The 18550-nt window shown below is 43.1% G+C and overlaps 1 protein-coding gene across 1 annotated transcript in view; it reads left to right on the top strand.

The window, feature by feature from the left end:
- TBX15 (T-box 15) overlaps positions 1-18550 on the top strand; it is a 113390-nt gene that overhangs the window by 45221 nt on the left and 49619 nt on the right.

Here is an 18550-nt window from a genome sequence, read left to right on the forward strand (position 1 = left end):
TGCAAGGGCAGCATCACCTACTCACTGTGCCCAGCTTTCCCGGAGGAGCTGCCTTTTGGCTCCAGTACCAGATGCAGGCGCTGCCCTAAAGGACAGAAGCGAGGGGAGGGGGAGGATTTCTTCAGGGATGTGGGGGCCCTCAACTGCTGGCAAATCCCTGTGTCCACAGTGGCAAGTGTGCCTGGTTTGGGCACACAAGGAGGAGTAGCCTGGTGAGTCTGGGGTTCCGGACTCGGAGGCAGGAGGAGAGAGAGTGAGAGAGTATGAAAGAGTGAAAGTAGCAAGGCCAAAGGAATAGCCCCATTTTCACTCACTTGAAGATAATTTATAATCTCCCTACTCCCCAAAATGATTTGATATGGGTTACAGTAAAAAAATAAAAAATAAATAAACAAAAAAAAATACATGCATGTATATGTGGTTAAAATAAAGGTAAATGGAAATAAGGAAACATACAGAGAAAGTTGCGGTGTCCCATGGGATCATTTAACACTCACGCAAAACACAACCACTTTGTCTTCACAAAGACAATCTTTTTATTAGGATGCACCGCTAGCATTCTGTGTCATATGTGTCATATTCTTTTTTTTTTTTTTTTGTCTTTTTCTGTGTCATATTCTTTTGACTGTTTCTCTCATCGGAAATATCCAGCTAAGGGGAAATGCTTTACATTACAGCAGAAGAGAGTTTGGAAAATGGACAATTTTCCCACTTGAAGAAATGCTATTAAACCAATGGTCCTTGTCCTTTTAAAGTCAGAGATTCCTTTGAGAATTCCATGAATACCATACATCCTCTTCTCAGAAAAACGAAAGCTCCCACAAATTTAACTTAAAATCTTGGGTTATAAACCGCCAAAGCCCATCCTTTAAGTTAATAACCTCTTCATTTAAAAAATTAGAAATTAGGGAGTTCCCGTCGTGGTGCAGTGGTTAACGAATCCGACTAGGAACCATGAGGTTGCGGGTTCCGTCCCTGCCCTTGCTCAGTGGGTTAATGATCCGGCGTTGCCGTGAGCTGTGGTGTAGGTTGCAGACGCGGCTCAGATCCCGAGTTGCTGTGGCTCTGACGTAGGCTGGCGGCTACGGCTCCAATTAGACCCCTAGCCTGGGAACCTCCATATGCCGCGGGAGTGGCCCAAGAAATGGCAAAAAATAAAATAAAATAAAATAAAAAATTAGAAATTAACATTTTATGGAATAATTTTTCCTTTACAAAAAGATTGACTGCATGCAGTTGAGATCATTGTAATTAAAATGTAGGAGAAGTCCCATCGTGGCACAGCAGAAACAAATCCAACTAGGAACCATGAGGTTGCAGGTTCGATCCCTGGCCTCGATCAGTGGGTTAAAGGTTCTGGCATTGCCGTGAGCTGTGGCATAGGTCACAGATGTGGCTTGGGTCTGGCGCTGCCGTGGCATAGGCTGGCAGTTGTAGCTCCCAATAGACTCCTAGCCTGGGAACCTCCGTATGCCCCAGGTACGGCCCTGAAGAGCAAAAAATTAAATTAAATTAAAAAGTGTAGGTATATAGCCAGTGTCACACAAGATATTCTGATTTCTATGAAATTCTCTAGTCTGTGACATTTGTATTTTATATATGTAGTAACTACATATTCGCTTATAATTTTATCTTGGTCATTTATCTGTTCTTTTAAAGATGCTATATAATGGGTATTCCATTGTAATTCATATCTGATAATGTGTAATATTTGGTGTCGTAAGGAAAATCTGCCTTCACTGTAAATCAATTTTGATTGTGTTGTAGAAGGTGGTACATAAGGTAATACTTTAATATCTACAATAGCCCACACGTCATCAATAAGATCTCATCCTCCAGGCTGGTGAGTTCTTGGAAAAAATTACTTCCACATGTTCCTAAAACTGCTTGAGATTTTTTGACTGGTTGGTGGTCTATTGATTCTCAATATCTGACCTATCAAAACGCCATCCGTAAACTTCAGGAACACATGGAGGCTTAGAAGTAGCCAGGGCTGAATTTCGTACAGAACAAAGGGAGGTGATGATTAACACACCCATCTGAGCAGCAGAGGGGGCGGGGGGAGTAATCCTTGAATGGATTAGATGCCATGATCCTAAACCCACATTCTCTGAGTGTTGGGTCCTTGCCCAGACATGGGGAGAGGCCAAACACTGATGCCTTTTAAATGACAGGGTATCTCCATGGGACTCTGGTCAGGGACACTGGGGCAGAGAGCTGAGGGTCACTTGGGAAAAAGCCTTTCTTTCTCCTGTGGTCTAGCAGATTTGAGAACCTAGACCTACTCGGCCAGCCCATCCGATTTATTATATCCTTATCACTCCGCCTGCCTGGCAGAGATTAACGTATAAATACATTAAATTTTATTTCCTTTTTTTTTTTTTTTTTTACTACTAACTAAGAGTCACTTATAAATTTTTTTTGGACTCCAGTAGGTTGCTTTCAAGACTGGCATGGAGACTGCCAAGAAGATGACTTATTATTATTGTACTGTCCCTAGAAGCCGTGTCATATGGCTGACTCTTTCTGTTGGCTGGCAATAGCTGGTAGATTCTGAGGACATAATTGCAGGGACATTTATCTCTGTAAGAAGAGTCTGTGAACAGAACACTAAACCTATTTTCTGATTGGTTTTCTCTTTTTCCTCTACGATGTCTTTCCAGCTTTATAAAATTATGGATTTTTAAAAATAATGTTATGTAATTGTACTGAGAGAGGCTGACTCTCTAAGAGAGGCCTCCAACAGATGGGTACCCTCCTGAGAAGGAAACAGACCATTAAGCAAGTCCCTTTGACCCCCCCTTCCCTGGGAGGAGGAGCTCTTGAATCACAGGCCCAGGTGCTCAGGAAATCTCCTGTCACTCTGAGACGGGCCAGGACATGGTGCCATGTCCAAAGCTTCTAAATACAGTTCAGGCTGGGTCATCATAACAGATGCTGAACTGGCACCACTATGGGGACTGAAGTGGGACCTCTGACAGTGCTTAAATGCCACGGCCCCTGGGCTCGAAGTCTTCCTGGGCTGGGGCGCGGAGAGGCAGCGCCGAGCCTCTTGGGGAGGAGGGGAGGAGCAGCTTTGGCAAGGAAATCCTGCTGCCTCGGTGACACCACCACTCCTTCAGAAGGCAACAGACACCCAGCATCACACCAGCTATTTTAGAAGCTGTCAGTTTCTGAATTGCTGACACACTTGGAGGACACTGTTTCTTCAAAGGTCAGTCTGACCATTCAAGGTAGGTAGGCCTGGGGAAAACCAGAGGCGTGCGCTAGCCAAGGTGTTGGCTGAGGAGTAAGTTTCAGGGGGCCTGGTCAAGGTGACTCAAGGAGTCAGGAATGGCGGTAGCAAGAACGGGCTGACCTTGGGATTCCCAAATCAGCCTTTCCATTGAAGACAGTGTGGGGCTCTTCTTTACCCCGCTCCATCCTCTTCTTCTTGGCTATCACCTAAAAAATCCACCAGGTTGGGAGTTCCCGTCATGGCGCCATGGTTAACGAATCCGACTAGGAACCATAAGGTTGCAGGTTTGATCCCCAGCCTTGCTCAGTGGGTTAAGGATCTGGCGTTGCCATGAGCTGTAGTGTGGGTCATAGACGTGGCTCGGATCCCGTGTTGCTGTGGCTCTGGCGTAGGCCGGTGGGTATGGCTCTGATTGGACCCCTAGCCTGGGAACCTCCATATGCCACGGGAGCAGCTCAAGAAATGGCGAAAAGACAAAAAAAAAAAAAAAAAAATCCACCAGGTTGGATCCCTTTGACAATTCACTCTCCTCTGGGGAGGGCTTCAGAAGGAAAAAAAGAAGACAGGAGAGTCTTGGGAAGCAGGCTTCTTCCGGAGGAGTGTGGAGGCTTGGAATGTGAAGGTGGGATTCTAAGGTTGGCAAGCATCTGAAGTGGAGGTTGGCGATTTGTACATGTAAAGACACTGTTATGAATACAATTAATCCAGGGTGTTGGTTTCACTCTTATTGCTTGCCCTGTGCCAACAAAAGCGTATTCGTTTCTGTTATCAAAGCATTTGACTTTAGGGTTTCTGAAGGTGGTGTGCATGGTGGCTGAGTGCAAGCTTTGGGGTAAGAGAGGCCAGGGTCCCTTTCTTCTTTCTGATGCTTCCAGGGGAGTAGCGGTGGGCGCATTACCTTGGCTAAGTCCCAGTGATGTCACCTGTGAAGTAGGTTATCACGCCCACCTGCCAGGTGTCACCTTCATGCTGTCTGGGAGCCTCCCTTAGGCACCAGATCTTTTCTGCCTCCTCCGTGTGCATTTCCCTTAGCCGGAGCCAGACACGGTGTGCTCTCGACAACGTTGTCCCTTTGCAGTCAGAGGACCCTGCCGCCTCCCAGCTCTGTTCTGCCTTTCCCACCTCCAGAGGAGCAGAGTCTTTGTGCTGCTTCTTCATATCTCTGTCTCTGTTCAAAGCTAGAATTCGTTCCCTGGTACCATCTCCTACTGAGGATCCAACACACATCTTTTCTCAGGGGTCTGCCCTGTTTTCTTTCAGACTCTAGTTATTTTCCTTCTCAAATAGTGTGGCAGCCATCACGAACCAAAAGAGCATCACTTAAGGAGACCCCCCCACAAAAACAGGCTTTCTTTTTAAACAAAATTTTTCAATTTTGTAGCGTATTCTAGTTGTTAAAGCATTAGTGTTCTATTTGCGTAAAATCAGGATATTTTCTAGTACTTTCCCATTTCCAACTTGCTGTCAAATCTTCCAGTATCGGTGAACCAGAGCTCCCCTGTACTGTGAACTAACCGCAGTTAACTGACATGTTATCTCATCTCATCATAGTTAACATGTATGCAAATTAGGTATTAGATTGAATCATACAAAATTGTCAGTTGGGGGATAAAAAGGTCCAATATTGGCTTTTATTTATGTTTCAACCTAATACTGTCATTCTTATCATATAGATGAACAGGTGGTGTTTAGAGAAAAAGAGGAGCCCAAAGTGAACCAGGCAGAACAGAAATCTGACCCCAGGTCAGTCTGAGTCTAAAGCCAGTGCCCTTCCATTGAGACTGATTGACTCAGCTTCAAAAAAATAGGCCTTCTTAGCTGACATCGACACCATTTCTTTGTTTTCTCTCCTTCTGCCTTTCCAGTTTTTCCTTCTAACATAGTCAATTCTTATAGTTTTTGCTCCAGGCCCTGCTGAATCATTTTCTTTCTCTTTATTTATTTATTTATTTATTTTTAGGGCACACCTGCAGCACATGGAAGTTCCCAGGCTAGGGGTTAAAACAGCGGCAGCTGCCAGCCTACACCTACGCTTACACCACAGCAATGCCAGATCTGTGCCCTGTGCCAAAGCTTGGGCCAAGGCTGGATCCTTAATTCACTGAGCAAGGCCAGGGATGGAACCCACATCCTCATGGATGCTAGTTGGGTTCTTACCCCACTGAGCCACAATGGGAACTCCTCATTTTCTTCATTTATGTGAGCTTTTCCCATTATACCTTAAAATCTTTCTTTGCTAGGATTTGCTTTTCTCTTTGGAAAGAATACAAACCTTCTTTCTCCCTCTCAGACATGGACTGGGAGTGATTGGGAAAAGATCTAACCCTTCAGCTACACTCTTTCCAAATTAAGGACAGGAGTAACATTTAATATACTCCCGCTGTGTGCAGGGGCTTTACTGAGAGCCATCGGCGTATCTGTTTTAGATGAGGAAACCAGATCAGGAGGGTTCAATCACTTGCCCAAAGTCATAAAGCTGCATCCGTGTGATTCTAAAGGACTATGCTCTTTGTCTTCTTGGCAGCTTCTCTGGAAACCCCACTGCAGACTGCAGGGGAACTAACTTTGGGGGTTCGGGAGGGTGCAGCGGCTGTGTGTGCAAGAGTCATCCTTTTCCAGGAGAAGGCATTTCTGCACCACCCCCCATATGTACACACACACACACACACACACACACGGAAGCATCAGCAGTTCCAGTACTTGTAGAAGGGCTTGCTCCTTTCTGCATTTTACCCTCATGGTCAGAGGCACCATTCCTTCTTAGGTTCAAGTGGAGGAGAGTTGGTATTTTCTCGATGACTGACTGTGATTGTTACTCATAGAAGTGACAGAACTCACTAAATTCATTTGATGCCTCTGAAAGATTTCAGGTCAGCCCTTGCTAGTCCGTTTTAGTACAGTTCACAGTCATGGAGGGAATAACTAGTGGGATCGCAATAGCTTAGATTATGTGTGGAGGTGACCCTATCGGGATTTCATTGTGAACACGGCATTCAATTAAGACCCCTCATTCCTAGGGCTATGTTGAGCTCCTGAAGAGGAGGAGAAAAATAGCATTCAAGATTCTTGATCTGGCTCCAGCTTTCTTCCCTGGCCACACCTCTGCTCTTGCTTTGCTAAACAAACAGCATTTCATTCATTCAACAAAAACAACATTTTATTGAGCGCATAATAGGTGTCAGAGGAATCACACAGATGTGATTTCAGTTCCTTGCTGTTCTCTAAACCTGTCTGGTAGACTTTACTGCTGCACCTTTGCTGTAAGATTCCCTTTTCCCGGAAGAGCCTCTCTTCCTTTGCCCATCTCTTCCTTTTCATCCTTAGACATCTCTTCATTAGGCTCCGAAGATACCCCAGGGCTGGAAGAGGTTATTCTCACCTCGGAACTCCCGTGGCATTTTGCTAATCCTCCTCTTAGACAATACATGAACACTGGCATTCATACATACATCCCTTTTACTATCGGTAAAGCATTTACATAAATGCACAGGCACCCACTTTGTTAGTGAGTCATAAAAATTTCACAAAGTAGGTACTAATGATGTGCTCATGTTGCCAGTGATTAAAACTAAGGCTTAAAGAGATTGAATTATTCCAGATTAGACAGTTGGCAGAAAAAATGAAGGTACAGCCACTGCATGTTTTAGTGTGAAGTTCAAAAAAGCGTCACTGAAAAAGACATACTCTAGGGTTATATTCATCTACCACCAAAGGAGGTCACACTGAATTAACACATTATTTATGTGCTCAACATACAAGATGAAAACAAGAGCAGAAATAATATGCGTTTGGGCTGTGAGTACTTCTAGATTGAAGACAGAAAGGCAGGGTCACTGATGAACATACAGGTGACTCTGAGGTGCTGATGATATTCTTTTCGAAATGTGGTGCTGGGTACACGAGCATTCATTTATTCATCGCTGGTTAAGGTGATATCCCCCTTTTTGTAAGCGTACTGTTTCTCACAATAAAAAAATATCTGATTGTGAAACAAGCAAACAAAAAGAGCTTAGACAGGAAAAGAAGAGATGAACTTCAGAATCTGGTCTTTTGGGAGTTCCCATCGTGGCGCAGTGGTTAACGAATCCGACTAGGAACCATGAGGTTGCGGGTTCGGTCCCTGGCCTTGCTCAGTGGGTTAAGGATCCGGCATTGCCGTGAGCTGTGGTGTAGGTCGCAACGAGGCTGGATCCTGCGTTGTTGTGGCTCTGGCGTAGGCCGGTGGCTGCAGCTCCGATTAGATCCCTAGCCTGGGAACCTCCATATGCCGAGGGAGCGGCCCAAGAAATAGCTAAAAAAAAAAAAGAATCTGGTCTTTTGAATTACAGCCCCTCATCATGCTGTATGCCATGCTGGATTTTGACTCTTCTGCTTTTATTAGATTATTTATTATCCTGTCCTGTCTGTTAAGGGCTCTTGTAAGTTCCTGAGGCCATAGGAACTCATTTTATTTAAGTTTGTGCCACTCGCAGTACTGACACATTGCTGGGCCCAGGCTAGATAACCAATAAGTACTTGTTGAATAGATAAATGATTGATTGAGTGGATGAATTCAGAAAATTACTGGAGAGGTTGTTATATTTATCAGCCATTTTGCTCTTCCAGTCATTAGGTAGGATGGTTCTTTATGTTTGGCATAGTAGGTCGGGTGGATTTTAAACTCGGTGTAGCTAATGGTGTCTGAGTATGGTTTGAAGGGTACTGCATGTTCCTGGCCATATTTGAATGTCTATGCTACTTACGTGTTTGAAATTGCCCCTCCAAGGGCACTGTCTTCGGAAGTTATAGTTAAATCACACGTGTTGCTTGGAAATTCACTGCTAACTCTTCCCCTTTTGCATATTAGTATGGATTTGTTTATTTAGTGGTGCGCAGTGAGAATATCCCAATAAGGTGTAATAGGGCCTTTGGGGGAGGGCTCCTTTTCACAGGATGGAAATCAACAGACCACAATGGCAGACATCGGATGCTGTTATGGTACTCACTGGGGTGGTGGTGGGAGGTTGGAATTAGTTGTGGTTGCAAAGAGCAAATAAGCACTGGCTTTGGGATGAGCTAATGTGTCAGTTTACCCAGAAGAGAATGCCAGGGGCCTCGGGGAGGGGCCTGTGTTGACAGCTGCTGGCCTAAAATTGGCGGGTACATCGTGAAGACCACCCAGTCATTTCACATCAACTTTCGGAGGACCTCTGAGGCAAGAGGTATTTAGATCTGAACATTTGCATGTGGCTGGGGACCAATTTTTGATTGGTCCATGTATGTATTTTCTATGCTTTCATCAAGAAAATTTTCCGAACCAAAAGTCGGTCTCAGGACTTTTAATTTTATGGGGAGAATGAAATAAAATATTTGAAATTAGGATTGTTCCGGAAAATCCAGGACCCATAATTATCCTTTTTTTTTCTTGGTCTTCCTGACGAACTTGATCATTGGCATATAATTTTTGATGTTAATTTGATACTTTGATGTCTACAAACTGCTTTCTTATATTTAATTGTCAGATGATTTCTCCTCAAGTATGGATATATGTTTAGGACTATCAAAAACTTCTGTGCCCTGAACTCTGACTTCGGTTTAGCCTAAATAAACCAAATTATGCACAAGTGGGAACTACCTCAGCTGCCTTTTCTTGTCTTTCAGTGCTGTCATTATACATTTCTCAAAGTCCAGACGTCTTCCAAGTACCTTCTAATGTTATTTGCTTATGTTCCGGACAAAGCAAGAGTGAGTTGACATTGACAGTGATCTGCAATGATCTGTCTGTCACATTTGGATATTTTACCGGCAGGGAATGGGAAGAGAAAGTGAAATACAACAACAGAGGGCCTTTTACACTTGTACTCGTTAAACAATGTTAAGTTTGTGAAGATGGAGTTTGCTGGTGGCCTCGTGGTGAAGGATCTGGCATTGTCACTGCAGCAGCTCAGGTCAATGCTGCGGTGTGGGTTCCATCCCTGGCCTGGGAACTTCCACGGGCTTCGGGCAAGGCCAAAAAAAAAAAAAAAGTTGGTAAAAAGACCTAAAATACTCCTGAAGGTAACTGCCCTGCTATTGAGAAAGGAAAAGTCCTCTCTGATCTTTGAATTTTCTCTGCTCCCCAAAGGACTGACAGTGTCCTTTGTTTCCATAAGCCATCTTCTGACAGAGCAGCCTCAACCTCGGCTCTGCATTTCCAAGTGCAGAGTGGGAAGCACACAACTCTGCAGGCCTAGCTCTGAAAACTGGGGAACAATTTCTCATGGAAGGAGCATCAGCTCTAGTGGTAGACTAACTCGAATCCCACGCTGACACCTCCTGGTTGTATAACATGAGCAAAGCGTCTGTATCCTATCAGACCTCAGTTTCCTCATGCACAAAATGGCAGCAGGAAGGCCTGCTTCTTAGGATTTTCTCTGACAATTTGAACGAGACTTAAATATAAATGCACATCCACTGTTTAGTGTAGCGCCTGTTCTCTCCCTCCTCTTGTTTGCGTCTACCTTCAAAGCATGCCGGAGTATGACGGGTTGAACCCAGAATGACACTGAGCCTTTGTCTGGTGGACAAGAAGTAGATAAAGAAAGTTACCACTGCCGCTTCTTTGCAAAGCCCCTTTAAAAAGCTCAGCTCTCAGGGATGACATTGGGTCCTTGCCCCCAGTCTGTATGTCACTGAGAGGTGCCGGTTGTCAGGTGGAGCGTGCTTTAGGCAGCTGAGGGATATGTGCTCTTAGTCTCCTTAATTGGATTATTGGCATGGGAATTGCAGGCTTCAGGTTACCGCCCCCCTCCCTTTTCCCAAGTAGAACTTGGAGGGCATGGAGAGCTCAGAGACTTCATTCCATTGCTAAAGTCATCTAACAGGCTCATTTGAGTGTTGGCTATCATCATGATTTTAGTTTAATCCAACCTGGGTTATGGTTCATTCCCTTGAAGCTCTGGACTGGGTATCAAATTTGGGCTCAGTCCGTACTCAGGTCAGTGCCAAGTGCTCTGCTTCTGCCATATTTAGAATTACTCTATGAAAAGTTTCATCACCAGATTTTGCTAAGCAACCTGATAAAATCCGATGTCCCAGAATCAATTTCCACTGCAGAGGTCCTACCACTGAAAACAGGCGTTCCCTTGAGCCTGGTACTGAGAGTGCCGCCTGGGTTGTAAGCTTCTGATGTCTGCTATGGTGTGAACAGAGCCCTGAGATGACTGTGGGAGTCTTGGTTTTAGAGACTTTGGGACTTAAGATGTGGCCCAAGGAGTGACTGCCCTACTGATACCAGATAGGAGGTCCTGCTTAGTGTAGTCCTGTCCCAGTTATTGACAGAAACAACATCAGAAACAACTGTTTGATTATCATCTGGGTTGAGTCTTTCTCTTTGTTTCCGACTATTTTCTCCCTTGAGTAAAATGTAACAGCTGAGGCCAGTCTTATGGAAGTGGCCCTGAGCATCTAATCTCAGAAAATTCTGCATCTCTTATCTGACTCTGCAGTAATCTTCTACCACCCACCCATCCTCCCCATTGAGACCAGGCTATGGTATGGCATTCGTTCAGGAGGTGTGGCAAAGCGTGACACTCCATTTATGGAGTTCATAGACAAGAGGGGAAGACAGAACTATCGTCACCTTTGTTTAAAAGAAAACCATGGTGTAAAGAAAATAGACTCTAAACTCCGTATTATGACAGACACGTTCTTCCTAAAATATAAACTCCATGTGGCCAGGGATTTTTGTTTATTCCCTGATGACGTCTCAAGAATCTAGAAGAGTGAGAGTTCCCATCGTGGTGCAGTGGTTAACGAATCCGACTAGAACCATGAGGTTGCGGGTTCGGTCCCTGGCCTTGCTCAGTGGGTTAAGGATCCGGCGTTGCCGTGAGCTGTGGTGTAGGTTGCAGACGCAGCTCGGATCCCGCGTTGCTGTGGCTCTGGTGTAGGCTGGCAGCTACAGCTCCGATTAGACCCCTAGCCTGGGAACCTCCATATGCCGCGGGAGCAGCCCAAGAAATGGCAAAAAGACAAAAAAAAAAAAAAAAAAGGAATCTAGAAGAGTAACTGGCACATAGTACATGTTAAATAAATAGTTGTTGACTTGAATCTGATTTTCCAAGTTATCTCTTATCTCCCCTCCCCTCTTCCCTTACGTGTTTCAAGCTCTTGTCATATCAGTGTGCTTGAAATTCTCTAAAAATGACAAATCCTTACTTAGGCTATTCCCACCGCCTGAAATTCTGTCCCTATAATTTCTTTGCTTGCTCATATTGAACTCATATAAAACTCATATAAGTTTTGGGCCCACTCTCAAACGTCACATCATGCAGTCTCCTTGCCCCTATTGTCATTGACTTGTTTGCTCTTCAAACCTCCTCTTAGTGCGGCTCCTGTGTCTCCCAGAGAATCTATCATAGACCCTCTTCTTTAACAGTTTGTGTGTCCAGATTGTGAGTTTCTTCAGAGCAAGAACCTGTTTGCCCCTTCTTGGTACATTAATATACACCCCTGTCTATTCAAAGCAGGAATGTTTTGTGGAACAGAAATGGAATTAAATATAGTTTCATATGCCTGCAGTCCTTCAGAGGTAGAACTGATATAATGTGGATTTGGCTGTCAATAATATTTGAAATGCAGATAATAATATTCTTACAGCCATAAAAAGAACACAATAATGCCATTGATAGCAACATGGTTGGACCTAGAAATTATCTTACTAAGTGAAGTAAGTCAGACAGAGAAAGACAAATACCATATGGGATCACTAATATGTGGAATCTGAACACGTTTCAAAAACAAATGTATGGTTACCAAATGGGAAATGTTGGGGGGGGGATAAATTAGGAGGTTGGGATTGACATATATACACTACGATACATAAAATAGGTAAGAAGGACCTCCTGTAGAGCACAGGGAAATCTACTCATCCTGTGTAATAACATATATGGGAAACCAATCTGAAAAGGAATAGATATTTGTATATGTGTAACTGATTTACTTGGCTATACACCGAAACTAACAACTTTCCAAGACAGCTCTGCTCTAGTAAAATTAAAAAATAACTCTTAGAGTTGTTCTGTAGATGATGTAATGTATGCGAAGTCTTAGCTGAGTGCCAGATGTACAGTAAGTGCTCAGTGGATGTTGACTATTAACTCTTGGGTTGGGCTGGTTCTTGTGAGCTTATGTTCATTTCACTGTCAGTCACTAACGTTGTTATCAGCAGAATCATTAGATTCTGTTTTTCTCATGAATATATAAATATGTTTGATCAGGAAGGTATCTTCCCTTTTACCCTAATAGTAAAGATAATGAAATAGTAAAGATGAGGAAACTGAGGCTCCAGGAAATGAGGTGACTTCTCAAGACCCTACTCCTGGGGAGCAGGAGCGCCCTAGGCATAAATGTGCCTTGTTAACTGTAGAAATAAATGACTCCTCAAAATTATTAGCTAAGTGGAGATGAAAATCACCTGGCAGTTTGTGAAATACATTTTAATAGTATCTCATTTTGAAGTTAGGTCAAATTACACATACGTCAGGGCATTTTCCATGCATGTCAACCAAATCAACTTATTGTGGTTGGGTTGCTGCTGTTAGACTTGGTCTTTAAGCTGTGCTACTAATCCATCTGTTAAACATTCAGCTCAAGAGGGACTTTATAGCACCCCAATTAAATGTGCATGTGATATGCTATAAAGATTAAGGAAAATGGGGACCAGAATAGTTATGTGACTTGACCAAGATCAAACATGTTAAGCCATTTCAGTTGTAAGGATGACCAGTATAGTTGAGGAGGGTTACAGAATTACCGACTGCTTTAGCCAGGAATGAACCTGGTATGATCTTGGGGAGATCTGATTGTTGATCCAGGAGGCAGAAGACCTACTTTCTAGGGCAACTTTTGAAAAATTTTTCTTAGTCCATAAAATCTTCCTCCTCCACAAAAGTCGACATAAAATGTATGCCATATCCACCTCATCAAATGGAAGGATTATATTAGATAATGTAAAATATAAATTAAGAAACTATCTTTTCCTCTGTAATTTCTATATTTTTTCCAGTTTTTAAAAATGATTTTTATTTTTTTCCGTCATATCTGATTTACAGTGTTCTGTCAATTTTCTACTGTACAGAAAAGTGGGCCAGTCACACATACATATATATATTCTTTTTTCTCACATTATCATGCTCCTCATAAGTGACTAGATATAGTCACTTATGAGGTGCTATACAGCAGGATCTCATTGCTTATCCACTCCAAAGGCCATAGTTTGCATCTATTAACCCCACATTCCCAGTACATCCCACTCCCTCCTCCTCCCCTTGGCAACCACAAGTCTGTTCTCCATGTTCATGATTTTCTTTTCTGTGGAAAGGTTCATTTGTGCCATATTTTAGATTCCACGTGTAAGTGATATCATATGGTATTTGCCTTTCTCTTTCTGACTTACTTCAGTTAGTATGAGAGTCTCTCGTTCCATTCATGTTGCTGTAAATGGCATTATTTTGTTCTTTTCATGGCTGAGTAGTATTCCATTGTGTATAAATACCACATCTTCCTAATACATTCATCTCTCGTTGGACATTTACATTTTTTTGTGTCTAGACTATTGTGAATAGTACTTCAATGAACATACAGGTGCATGTATCTTTTTCAAGGAAAGTTTTGTCTGGATATATGCCCAAGAGTGGGATTGCTGGGTCATATGGTAGTTGTATATTTAGTTTTCTGAGGTACCTCCATACTATTTTCCATAGTGGTTGCACCAATTTACATTGCTGCCAACAGTGTAGCAGGGTTCCCTTTTCTCTACACCCTCTCTAGCATTTGTTGTTTGTTGACTTGTTAATGATGGCCATTCTGACAGGTGAGGTGGTACCTCATAGTAGTTTTGATTTGTATTTCTCTAATAATCAGTGATGTTTAGACTTTTTTTCATGTGCTTCTTGGCAATCTGTATATCTTCTTTGGAGAAATGTCTATTCAGATCTTTTGCCCACTTTTCAATTGGGTTGTTGGCTTTATTTTGCTGTTGAGATATTATTTTGATATTGACACTATTTTGCATGAATTAGGAACTGGAATTCTTTCTAAGCTAAACTGAACACTCTCTGGGAACTTAGTGTTATGGTGTCCATTTTTATCAACATGGAATAGGTCAGAGATGGAGAATGAAAGACACTATGAATGGATGGTTAGATTCTCTTTTTTGGTTTGATCCTATGAGTCACATAATGTTCTCCAGTGACTTGTAACTGGCTTAACATAGGTTCCCAAAGTTTTCTCCTTTAACTTCCTGGGTTATATGTTACTTTATCATTTATGTTCCTGATTTCCTACAACTCCCCTTGTTAACAGTACTATCCACAAGAGACATCTGATAGCCACGAAGTCTTTTCAGGTCATTCAGATGAGTTCCTAATGGTTAGTTTTTTTGAAGGCAGAAAGTCACAAGTTGCCAAGAATGAAAGAACATTGAAAATACAGAGGTGTTTCTGATCTTCAAAAGACTGATTGCAGGAGTCCCCATCGTGGCTCAGTGGTTAACGAATCAGACTGGGAACCATGAGGTTGCGGGTTCAATCCCTGGTCTTGCTCAGGGGGTTAAGGATCCGGCGTTGCTGTGAGCTGTGATGTAAGTCACAGACACGGCTCAGATCCCACGTTGCTGTGGCTCTGGCGTAGGCCGGTGGCAACAGCTCCAATTTGAACCCGAGCCTGGGAACCTCCATAGGCCACGGGTGTGGCCCTAGGAAAGACAAAAAGACAAAAAAAAAAAAAAAAAAAAAGACTGATTGCATTTCTGAATAGGTGACCTGATTTGATTGAAATAACCTGCCTACTGTTCATTTCTTGCGTTCATGACTTAGGTAACTTGATTATACATTCTTTTGTGTGTGTGAGTGTGTGTGTGTGTGTGTGTGTGTGTCTTTCCTAGGGCCACACCCGAGGCCTATGGAGGTTCCCAGGCTAGGGGTCAAATGGGAGCTATAGCCACCGTCCTACACCACAGCCACAGCAACACGGGATCCGAGCCACATCTGCAACCTACACCACAGCTCACAGCAACTCTGGATCCTTAACCCAGGGATCAAACCCTCAATCTCATGATTCCTAGTCAGGTTCTTTAACCACTGAACCACGACAGGAACGCCTATACATTCTGATTAATAGCTGAAATAATAACTTAATTGGTTAGCCTAAATAACATGACTTTGACTTAGAAGTATATTTTACAAAGAATTAAACTTTATTTTTACCTAGGCTGTTGATCTGGACTCTGAGATTACTATTTTAAGGGTATAGTAGAGTAGCTTATGTCCAGGTAGCCCTCACTATCCTCAGAGTTAAAAACAGACTGCATAAAATATAATGTTGATTTTATTTCAAACCAGTGGTGGTTACGAAACAAGCAAGAATGAAACAATTATGGGAGTTCCCGTGTGGCTCAATGGGTTAAGGAGCCAGCGTTGTCACTGCAGTGGTCTGGGTCACCACTGTGGCACGGGTTTGACCCCTGGCCTGGGAACGTCTTCATATCACGGAGCAGCCAAAAACAAGAATGGAAAATTAGATGATACATTCACGTTACTTCAAATATGCATTCTGTATATAAAAGTCACTTCGGCTTTATTTTGCGAAAGAGTGAAAGTTTAGGAGCACCGAGTATTTCCAAGGAGACAAATAACTGTCTCCGAAAATCCTCTTTCTGAAAAAAAGTGCCTATGCTTCCACATTGGGCATTTCTTTCTTAGTAACCATGGGTTCTCCAGGAATGTTCCAACCCTCGCATCCCTTCCCCCCCACCCCCCCCCCCCGATTCCTATGAGACATACAGGAAACTATGTAATGGTGTGGACAACTGCACGGTAGTATTTGTCTTGGTCTCTGATTTTGAGTGATGCCGGTTTCCACTTGTACTATAACCACCTTTCAGAGGAGCCCCAGAATCTAGTACAGTGCTGGGCACATAGTAAGCACTCAATAAACACATAATTAATCAACACTAACTGGGAAATTTCTCAAGGTCTGGATTCTGTTTCAAATTATCTACTTGGTACCTCATATAGGGCCACATGCCGATAGGTGCTTATTGATTGATTTGATTGAGACTATAAATGGAATACCCACTCCGGCCTTTAACTCCTATGATAATGTGAATTTGGACCCCTGGTCTTTTTCCTCATTTAACTTGTCTTGCCCAGACAGTTGTAAGTTTGATACTTGTAATTGAGGTTGCCTGGGTTATCCCTGAAAGCTGCATTAGGAAGGATTCTTACATTCTTTGAGCCATGAGCGGTGGAAGAGATTATGAAAGTTTTCAGTTCAGCCCTTCTAATTGCACTATGAAGAAATAGGTGCATTATGGAAGTGACTTGTCCAAGATTATTCACTAATCCATGTAATGTTTCATTTCAGTACCTGTTTTATTCCAGAAGATGCAGAGAGTTAAGAGCAGTGTCTCCTACTTCCTAAATCTCCAGCCATAGTTCCCCTTCCAATGCCAGCGTCAGTTTGGCTCCCTGTAAAAATTAATCACTTAGTACAGCGGTATCTTTCCCTTCGTTTTCCCCTTCCTAAACGCACATTGGTGGAGTCATATGTCCAAAATTTTGGCTGGGCCCTACTTAGGATGTGTGTTTCCAACTGTCTCATAACTATAGCACTCTATGGTAAAGAGATTTCATAGCACTTTGCTCCCAAAGGTAGGACAAGACTATTTTTTAAAAAACAAATCTTTCTTTGAGAAGTCCTTGAAAAATCCTCAATGCTAGTGGTAAGGGAGGCGCTCTTGGCGTTACTGCACAAGCAGACTGGGACTTGGGAACCCCTGTCTCAGAGGTCAGATGACTGTGCTTGGAGAGCGTGTGATGAAATAATGGCTCTGCTGCTGAATGGCGTATAGAATCAGAGGAGTGTGAAGATGCGCCATTCAACAGCCGCTCTCATCCTAGACAAGGAGTTCCTCTGTTCTGTACTTGAAGGAGACCAGCGTTAGCTCCTCTTTGGTCCGAGGTATAAAAGTATGTGCTTGGACATGTAAAACCCAGTTATATCACTCTTTTTTTTTTTTTTTTTTTTTTTTTAAATGAAGGTGGTCACTGGATGCGTGATTGTGGATAACTGAAGATTTGGGGCAGTCACTTCCCTGTTAGGGGCGTGGTTCAGTTCTGCTTGATACTGAATGTCTTCAGCGGCGAAGGGGGAGGGATTGGGGAGGATGGAGAGAAATGCCCGTTTGCTTCCTGAGGGCTTTTGCAAAGCTATGGGGGCTTCTTGCCAGGGATGCTGCCTGGGTTTGAGAGAAGAACGCATTAGGGCTAGAAGGAAAGATAACGAAAGGCATCGTGAGGTGGGTTGTTCTCAGGCCTGGACACTCGCTCCGGTTAGTGGGGGTGGCAGCAATATGGTCTTCCACCCTGCTAGTTGGTGCCCAAGAGGCCATGGCCTTTGACAGCACCGAAAAGCCAGTTGTTGGAGTAGGACATTGTTGTTTTCAACCTTTATTTATGTGTGTATTTAATTATAGGGGCAACGGTCAGAATCCTAGACGTTAAGGGTGGGTTAGAGAACTAAGTCCTTGCAGTATCGTTTGATGTAAGAAAATTGTACCAGCTAACCCGAGTTTGGAAAATATCAGGGGATATAGTTCTTGGCATAGGGCCTGTGAAAGCAAAAAAATCTGAAAACATACAGAAAATTCTCTCGTAAATCTGAATCTAGCTTTCTCCATTGGTCTACAGCCCTCCTGCCCGCCCCCCTCCCCCCTTCATGAGAACAGAAGACACAGGGGGAAGGACCATCTGGCCCAGCATGCCAGCTTTTTATTTGCTTGCTCTCAATCCTACCTTCCTGTTTGCATCAGCTGTCCCTTCTGCCCGTACTTTAGAAACCAATCAAGGTGTCTCCCAGACTCATTTATTCCCTTTGTTTTCACCGCCTTCTTGGGTAACTTTTTCCATATGCTTCCATCTTTGCCTCACAACAGACTTTTTTTTTTCCCCCCATCCAAAATGGCCTGCTTGGACTTAGGAAAAGCCATTTACTCAAATACGCAACAAAGTGTTTCTAAAGATCCCAAACAGTGTCTCATTACTTTCAATGATCGGGATATATATTCCTATCTATGGAGGAAAACTCACTGTGTTTAAAAGTAACTGACTGATGGGCAGTGATGCGGAGTGGTATGAAATTAAAGAAATACATTGCTGTTAGCATTGAATCTGTTCCCTCCAGGTAAAATAGATGAATCTAAATTTGGAGCTACAGTCTGTGATTATTATTATTTTAAAAATATGGCATTTGTGTATTTCGTTGCCCCAGTTTGGCTCCATTCCCTTCAAC

This window comes from Sus scrofa, chromosome 4 (assembly GCF_000003025.6).
Source record: "Sus scrofa isolate TJ Tabasco breed Duroc chromosome 4, Sscrofa11.1, whole genome shotgun sequence".
Taxonomy (NCBI): Eukaryota; Metazoa; Chordata; class Mammalia; order Artiodactyla; family Suidae; genus Sus; species Sus scrofa.